The 9201-nt window shown below is 37.4% G+C and overlaps 1 long non-coding RNA gene across 1 annotated transcript; it reads left to right on the top strand.

The window, feature by feature from the left end:
- The first annotated feature begins 927 nt into the window (after window positions 1-927).
- LOC133745841 (uncharacterized) lies at window positions 928-2771 on the top strand. Its single transcript, XR_009863813.1, has 2 exons — window positions 928-1418; window positions 1517-2771. It is a non-coding gene; the product is annotated as an uncharacterized LOC133745841 (long non-coding RNA).
- Window positions 2772-9201: the final 6430 nt, after the last annotated feature.

Genomic DNA, 9201 nt, shown 5'->3' with positions numbered 1-9201 from the left:
AGTACACCAAGTAAAGGTCACTAATAATTTTTATACATAAAGTTCCAAACCAAACATTTCGGTACACGAAATCTGAAACTCGACCCACTATCAGTACACGACGTCAATTTTTGACACCAAAATGTCCATTATGCCCTCAGTTCTTTCTTTTTTTTTAATAAATTTTTTTTTTTCTGTTATTTTTTTTTCCTTCGTTTTTATCTCTTTCTTCTTCCTCACCTCCACGCTCACTCCCTCGCTTCCAACGCCGCCCTTGCCCTCCAATTGGTGAGATTTATGGTCTTACAACTTATATTTGTAACTCAGCCAATATTTAGTCATGTGAAAAGAAAGAAAGAGATAAAAACGAAGGAAAAAAAAAACGAAGGAAGAAAAAAAAATAACAGAAAAAACGAAGGAAAAAAAATAACAGAAAAAACGAAGGAAAAAAAATAACAGAAAAAACGAAGGAAAAAAAATTTATTAAAAAAAAAAAAGAACTGAGGGCATAATGGACATTTTGGTGTCAAAAATTGACGTCCTGTACTGATAGTGAGTCGAGTTTCAGATTTCGTGTACCGAAATGTTTGGTTTGGAACTTTATGTATAAGAATTATTAGTGGCATTTACTTAATGTATTGTTTGCGAAATTTTCCCTAATATTTCAGGATCAAAGTTCACTTGTTTTCCACCCTTTGAGGTTTGTTGATCTTTCTTTCCAGCTGATTAGCTAGCTGTTATATATACATTGGAGATCATTCATCGGTACATAGAAATTAGACGCTATAATGTTTGTAGAAGACTAGCTGTCAACTATTTTTTGAGGAGAAACGTACGATAACACGACTCTAATCAACCATTGTTGTAGAATGCATGCTCGCAGACATTAACCGATATAATTAAAATCATTAATTTAGCCTTCAATGTCGAGTAGGCTAGACCAGGCCCGGCCCTGCCCAAGGGCGGCCTTGGCGACGGCCCAGGGCACAAGAGCAAGTGGGGGCACACAATTTTTATATATACAACTATACATATATGTACAAACAGAAATATATATATATATAATTGTATATTTAATTATATAAAATTATATATGTATGGAATGGAACGATAGTGGAAGAAAAATTTTAAAAGTAGAGAAGGGAATGAGAAAGTGTCTGCCATTTGGTATTAATTTATAGTGGTATCCGAAGAAAAAGCCCCAAATGTAGGGAAAGGAATGGAATAGTGCCGGGCATTTGGGCACCTAGGCCATAGCTTTATTGAGAATTGGTATCATGCCTCTGAAAAGCATATTGCCGGCAAAACTGCAAGAGACCAAGAGTCATAGCTGTCTTGCTCTCTCCCTCTCTCTCCCAAGTTCGAAACGTTAAAACCCAGCAAGTGTTTTCTTTAAATTGGTTGCAATGACTACTCAATTCCAGATTTCCATTTTCCAGGTATTGTTCTATGCTCCACTGTTTATCAATTATCATTCAAAATGATTTCTGACAACCTACTCATTCATCAGTTTTCGATTTTTGATTTTCAATGTTAGGTGCAATTAGAAGTTGGATATGCAAGTCAATCTCGATCAGAAAAGAAAAAACAAGAAGGAAAAGGATTGATTCCAGATTTCCAGATTTCCAGGTTTTATTGTTCTATCACTTCTATGCTAGTGTGTATCATTCAAAGTTTAGACTGTTTAGTATTTTGGCTTGCTTGTTTGAGTTTTGTCTAGCTAGTTTCAATAATGTTTCCTCCGAAACAACTCTCAGGTTCTCAAAAAAGAAAAAGAAAGAAAAGAGAAGAAGAAATTATTCAATCTCAACGGGGATCTTTACATAAATATTTTGTTACAGAAACAAAAGAATCTATTGAAAATCATGTTGAGAATTTAGTAAATGAACCTAAACTACAAATTCACTCTAATGAGTTTGTAGAAAATCTGAATGAGGTAAACGAAGAACTTGATGATATAGGTGAAAATCAAAGTGACGAATCAGAAAATAATGAAAATCCTTGCCATGATGAAGTTATTGCCAATGAACTTGAGTGCTTGAAATCATCAGCTGATTTGAATATTTTTGATCCTAGAGTTTGGGATTGTCTAGATTCAAAAATGAGAGACTTGCTTGTAGAAAAAGGACCTATTACAGAAACTAATATCAACTTTCCTAAGGATGAATTAGGTCGGCACTTTTCCTCTGAGTTTTATGTTCGAAAATTACCAAATGGTGAATCTCTTGATAGAAAATGGTTGATTTACTCAAAAAAGCTGGATAAAGTTTTTTGTTTCTGTTGTAAACTATTTAAAACAGCTCGCTTGAGAAGTCAATTAGCAAGTGAAGGGATAAGAGATTGGATGATGATGAATTGAAAAGCTGTTGTTTGAATCTTGAAAATGCTTTGAGAAATGGTGAGGGTTCTGATATTGATGTGAAATATTTGCTTATGAGTTATAAATTTTGTAGGAGATGTTGCCGAATGAGGCATATGAAACAGATAGGCCTTGGACATCCATTCAAATTATGGAGTTTGCAAAGAAAATGGATATGTTTCCAAGTGTTATGGTTGCCTACAGGATTTTATTGACTATACCGGTGACTGTAGCATCCGCTGAAAGAAGTTTTTCAAAATTGAAGTTATTGAAGTCTTATCTTCGGACTACCATGACTCAAGATAGACTGAATGGATTAGCGATTTTAACCATTGAAAGAAATATGTTGGCAAATGTTGACTACGAAAAGATAATTGATGATTTTGCTTCAAGAAATGCAAGAATACATCATTTTAGATGATTTGTAAACTTTTTTATACGGGTTTTTGGTTTTATGTCGACCCTGTTGTGTAATGTTTATTTATGTAATAGAGTATGACATTTGAAAGAATCATTACATGTCTATTATTCTAGGCTAGTTGGGCACAAAAAAAAAATTTCGCCCTGGGCATCAAAAAACTCAGGACCGGCCCTGGGCTAGACTTTGAGACTACACTTTCACAAATCAATCGCAAAACACAATTTGGAAGCATCCAACAACTTATTACGTAGTCTTGCATGCATACCATAAGTGATGCATACCACGCTGTAATTGGCACAATCGGAAGTCACCTTTTCTTTTCAGTATTTTCAATTTATTTTGGCAAGAAATTTCATCAGCTCCACCATCTTAAATTCCATACTTTCACATTACATAAACTAGTACGAAGTTCTTCATTCCCTCCTCAAAGACAAACATAGAGATCTACAGTCACTTTCTAGGCCAACAAAGAAATAGGAGAGGGTCATATTTTTGTGTACACCTTGTAAACAAACATAGAGATCTGCAGGCACTTTCTAAGCTTCCACAGCAATATATTCCTTCTATTCCAAGATTAATTTGTTTATAATATTTTAATCCAAAGTAAGAATAACTTCTCTTCATCATCTGGCAAATACTTAGGTGGGGGTTTCCCCACCACGTGGCCTTACGGCCACCCAATCAGAAGCAAGTAAATTTTTCATCTTTTTCGAAACTGCCTCTGCTCCCTAAAGTGAAATACCCAAAACACCTCCCCTGCTGGGCAGTAATCGGCCCTCCCCACCACGTGTCCCGTGCGGGTGCCCTACGCAAGATTCTCTCTCATCATCTACCTTATCCTGTTTGACATTTATTCCCTTATCTTTCTTAACAATGTAGACAGGACATATGCTTTCTTGATTTAATATATTAAAATCACTGTATTTGGTGTGCAATCCTTCCTAATGGGAAATTTCCCAGTTTGTTCATTCATTTGAAGTTTGACATTATACAAGTCTTTGGTGACTTGGTCAAATATTGTCTATACTTCTTGCAATTACTCCACAACTCACTACCCTGGGTATGTATATATATATACAGTCCTGATCACATGGTCAGCAGCTGACCATGGATTTTCTGGTCACTGACCGTCCGATTGAGATCGGACGGCTGACAGCTCTCATCTTAAATCTCATTACTTAGCTGTCAACCGTCCGATCTCAATCGAACGGTCAGTGACCAGAAAATCCATGGTCAGCTGCTGACCATGTGATCAGGATCGTATATATATATATTCTACGAGCAGAAAAAATTACAAAGGATTGAGCCCCTTATAAAAGTTTAAGCCACAGCACATGTCATTTTCAAAAACATATTATATATTCTACAAGCAGAAAAATAAAAAGGATTGAGCCCCTAATAAAAGCTTAAGCCACAGCACATGTCATTTCCAAAAGCACTATTTCTTTTTTGAAGCCACGAAAATTACAGACCATTACGTACCCACAAGATTTCATCAACTTGACTAATCTCCTTCGGTTTTATATATATGTTCCACTAAGCTGTTGTATGTTTAATTTGTTGTCAATTAGGTACCGACAAGCAAGCAAGTATATATGATTAAAGCAATATATATATAGGGCCTTTTGAATAAGGGATTCATTTTTTGGTCTTTTATAGGGATAGAGCATTATACCAACTTTTTGATCACATATCAGTATCTCAACTGTTCATTTTAGGTCCTAATGTGTAGATCACCTTCAGCCAAATCGGTAATCGTTAAAGTATCGAACTAGATTAAATCAATGGACCAACCAAATCTGTCCAACCTGAACCATTCATACTTATAATTATAAGTCGCTGTTTGAATGCCTTGACGATAATCAATTTGGCTGAAAATTTGCAGAGGTGATCAACACATTATGTCCTAAAAACTGAACGGTTGAGATGCCGATATGTGATCGAAAAGTTGGTCTAATGCCCTATCCTTAGAAAAGACAAAATTTTTTTTTTTAAAAATCTCTCACTAGAAAGAAGAGCCTTTATATATATATATATATATATGTTATAAACATATTATATATTCTACAAGCAGAAAAAATTCAAAGGATTGAGCCCCTTATAAAGGCTTAAGCCACAGCACATGTCATTTTCATTTTCAAAAACATATTATATATTCTACAGGCAGAAAAAATTCAAAGGATTGAGCCCCTTATAAAGGCTTAAGCCACAGCACATGTCATTTTCATTTTCAAAAACATATTATATATTCTACAAGCAGAAAAAATTCAAAGGATTGAGCCCCTTATAAAGGCTTAAGCCACAGAACATGTCATTTTCAAAAACATATTATATATTCTACAAGCAGAAAAAATTCAAAGGATTGAGCCCCTTATAAAGGCTTAAGCCACAGCACATGTCATTTTCAAAAATATATTATATATTCTACAAGCAAAAAAAATACAAAGGATTGAGCCCCTTATAAAGGCTTAAGCCACAGCACATGTCATTTTCATTTTCAAAAACATATTATATATTCTACAAGCAGAAAAAATTCAAAGGATTGAGCCCCTTATAAAGGCTTAAGCCACAGAACATGTCATTTTCAAAAACATATTATATATTCTACAAGCAGAAAAAATTCAAAGGATTGAGCCCCTTATAAAGGCTTAAGCCACAACACATGTCATTTTCAAAAACATATTATATATTCTACAAGCAGAAAAAATTCAAAGGATTGAGCCCCTTATAAAGGCTTAAGCCACAACACATGTTATTTTCAAAAATATATTATATATTCTACAAGCAAAAAAAATACAAAGGATTGAGCCCCTTAGAGAAGCTTAAGCCACAGCACATGTCATTTTCAAAAACATATTATGTATTCTACAAGCAGAAAAATACAAAGGATTGAGCCCCTTATAAAAGCTTAAGCCGCAGCACATGTCATTTCCAAAAGCACCATTTCTTTTTGAAGCCACGAAAATTATAGACCATTACGTTGGTCTAATACCGTATGTCTAGTGGTCGCCTTTATATATATATGTTCCACTAAGCTGTTGTATATTTAATTTGTTGTCAATTAGGTACCCAAAAGCAAGCAAGTATATATGATTAAAGCAATGATGAAACGAACCTAGGAGGTGTTGTTGTTTCTGATTCTGTCTTTGTTCTACAAGGCCACCGGCACGAAGCCTTGCTCTAAGCCCCCGCAACTCGACTGTGGCGGCTTTTGTTTGAGCTAGAGACTGGCAATGGAGGCCACCGGCATGAAGACTTACTAAATTTATTTTCTCATGGTCATAACAACAGAATGGATCAGGGTTCACTTCTCAACAGTTCTATAGGAGCATTACACGGTTGCATTGTTTCTCTCATCACCATCTTGGGGTTTTGCCTCCCACTCAAGTTTGCAAATGCATCTCCATTTGAGACAAACTATGGCAGTATGCTGATGACTCTGTTTATTATGGACTCAGTCATTTACTTAATTTGGGAGTTTAGCTTTCATGATAATCCAAGTTGCCCGCAACAATGCAGATATCGGAGTGTTCATGAACAAGATTAGCCTCTTGTTTGGAAGTCTTGCCTTTGTTTTAGAATTGCTCATCCTTGTTCAACCTTTTGGATGGGTCATGCTCTTCATCTGGAGCATCTGTTTTCTAAGCGTTGTGACTAACTCGTACCAATTGTTGAAAACACTCTATGGAAGTGCAATTGCAGGTCTTCATCATCGCTCCCGCGAATTGAAAGAGAAGTTGATTGAACTGAATGGCCGCTTGATTGAAAGTAATGCATTTCTAGCACTTGCTTGTGTCTTTGAGAAATTGAAGGAGCTGATCGGTTGCTGGACAGAGCATGAAGCCCAAGACCAGAACCAGACCATCAATCACCTACCTGTTTAATTTTCGATAGCTGCAACCTATGGATAATACATCTTATTTGGAAACTCTTTGTTATATGAATTGTCTTTGTTGTAATAGTTACTCTTAATTCTCTTTTCTTCTCGTTTTTGCTGTTTTATTTTTCTGTTGTAATAAAAATACTCTTTTCTGAAGTATTCTTGTTTTTTTTTTTAATCAATCCATCAATGATTGTCATTAATAAACTCAAGTCAGAACAGTCATTACATACCCCTCCACCACCATTCAAAGATAGATAAGAGGTTGCGGGAGTACCACATGGTACATAGGGACTAGACCATTCATTATACAACTAGTGCTCACTTATTCAAGCAAGCCTATAAACTACGATACAACTAGAACACAGTTATAGGCAAATGTAAAGCAAACTACATTTTTCCATGCACATCAATAGGGCTAGGAGGTTTAAACAATTAAATATATTATCAGCAGAAATCTGTGGCTCATAATTCTCTAAGAAATTCTTTGGTATCAGTTGAGCCCACTTCCAAGCTATCCTAGGAAGTAAACCCAACCCATTGTTTCTGATTTGGGCCTCAAGCAAGTCCAACACCTTGGACAGATCACAAACCCTTTTGGGTACAGCGACATAGCTCGTCTGCCACAACACCGACTGCACGACTGTGCTTCCATCGCCGATCCAACATGACCAAATTGGAAACCAGTCCCGACTTCGCAACACCAGAGCAGCCCAATTTCCGAGCACCCAACTCCGGAATCCGTAGAAATACCAATAGATGCAACGCCTACCCGCTACCATCTCTGTCCATGGTGGTCTAGCAACGCCTGGATAAGCTCCTAGCAACAGCGGACCGACTTTCCGCCAAGCAGCTTTTGTGACCTGTGAAGTTTGGCTCAATTTCGAAGCCGAGGCCATGATGGGTAATAGCCAGGCACCCGCGTCGACCCAACTGATATTGAGTGTGATGACCATTTCGGACCAATAGAGAGGCCGCCTCGTCCTTATCCTCTCCTCTAAAATCACCGAGATCGCCATTGCAAATCCGGCTTCGTGTTCCCGTGCAGCACCACAGTCCAACCGCGACTGGATGTTGCTTGACCAAACTGCCACCCCGCCTGGGCATCCTTGTCACCACCACTCATCGGTGGTCGAAAATATTCTAAAGTTTCCGAATAGCATCGCATCGGAATCGATCGCGAGACTGTGGCCATAAGCGATCTCGAGGCAATAGCGTCGCGTTGATCGAAGTCCGTCTGCACCTTGATTTTTCTCGGCCAAACCGCCACTCCACCTAGGTCACCCCTGTCACCATCCCCAGACAGATGGAGGGGTGGAGGAAGAGATGGATCTGAGGATTCAAAAAGGTAGAGATATTCTCCAACCCATGGGAAGACTAGACTAAAATATCTGGAAGTTTCAAGGCAGTCGGAACCCCGTGCAAGTCACCGCCACAAGAGAGCAACGTTAGAGTGATCGCGAGGAGTATTCTTGTTAAAAGTTCTTGTGTTATTATTATTAGGGAAAATTTTGCAAATAGTACACCAAGTAAATGCCACTAATAATTCTTATACATAATGTTCCAAACCGATCTGTTTGGACCCAAAATGAACATTTTGGCCTGACAAGGCACGTCTTGGAGAAATTGAGCAAATATCAGTGGCTCAAGCTATATATTGTCGACAAGCTCGAAATATATATTTAGAGGCTAAATAAAGCCTACTATGGAAGTATGACAAGTCAACTTTAGCATATTTTCCTACTTCGGCTAGAAAAAACCGAGCTAGACAAGGAAGGAGGGGTGGCAGACTAACCAAATGAAATCGAAATGTGCTGAAACTTTCCAGATCCATTCTAGACAGCCCAAGGATCATTTCTTATGAAGAGTGCAAGAGCTTGTTTTGAGTGGAAGGCCTTCAAACAATCAGCCCAATTTTCTACAGAAGCAAAACTGGAAAACTGGACCTGTAAGAGGTCCAGCAGCATTTTCGGCCCAACCACATGGAATAAAAATCTGAAAATTTGTCAGGATGATCTACACACATAGTAGAACATTTCATATGAAGAAGTTGAAGGCATATAATGAAGTCTTGTTGGAGAAATAATTGAAGGAATAAAGGGGCAGAAACTGACCTAAAACCAGCTCAATATTCACATGTTCATGTTTCCTACCCACATGAAGAAAGCTAGATGCTTTTCTCTTTTTCCTTGGATATATTTTTCTTCTACAATCTCTTTAATAGATCATCACCACTTCCATGTTGCTGCACCTTCATGCTTTGCTTTCATTTCATCTTTTCTCTATCTTTTCCATATTTTACAAGTGAACTTAGATCTACTTTCATTATTTTTCTTCCACTCATCATTTCACTCTTCTTTTTCTTCCCTATATAAACACCTTCTCCTCTCATTCCAAGACACACATTCACAACACAACATCAAAACATCTCTAAGATGATCTAAGTTCTCTCTAGAGCAAACCTCTCTAAGAGCAACTCCTCTCCTTCTCTTTCTCTTAGCGGTGATCACACTCCTAGTCCTAGTCTTCTCAGAAGCCGACTTTCAGTGCCACCAAACCCTC

Source organism: Rosa rugosa, chromosome 1, assembly GCF_958449725.1.
Source record: "Rosa rugosa chromosome 1, drRosRugo1.1, whole genome shotgun sequence".
Lineage (NCBI taxonomy): Eukaryota > Viridiplantae > Streptophyta > Magnoliopsida > Rosales > Rosaceae > Rosa > Rosa rugosa.
The sequence above is the reverse complement of the archived record's forward strand: the minus strand, read 5'-3'. Positions and strand labels throughout refer to the sequence as shown.